This window comes from Penaeus monodon, chromosome 33, assembly GCF_015228065.2.
Source record: "Penaeus monodon isolate SGIC_2016 chromosome 33, NSTDA_Pmon_1, whole genome shotgun sequence".
Lineage (NCBI taxonomy): Eukaryota > Metazoa > Arthropoda > Malacostraca > Decapoda > Penaeidae > Penaeus > Penaeus monodon.
This window is the reverse complement of record NC_051418.1, coordinates 35,188,862-35,189,140: the sequence shown is the minus strand read 5'-3', so window position 1 is coordinate 35,189,140 and position 279 is coordinate 35,188,862.

Genomic DNA, 279 nt, shown 5'->3' with positions numbered 1-279 from the left:
TTAAATTCTTGTTTATTTACTGATTTTTTTATGTGTTCTGTTATTTTTCACTTTTTTTTCAATATATTTATATTCCTTTTAATTTGTGCTGTTGAAATATATGGATTAGTTCACTGTTTCCGTTGGATGTCTAATCTTCAGGAAAAAAAAGAAAAGAAAATAAGATTAATCGATGAAGAGGAATGAGATAATAAAAAAAATCTGTGCTTAGCTTAATTCGGTGCCACTTGCTTTTACACCATGAAGATTTCAGTTTCTTAATCAGCCTCGTACAGTCTA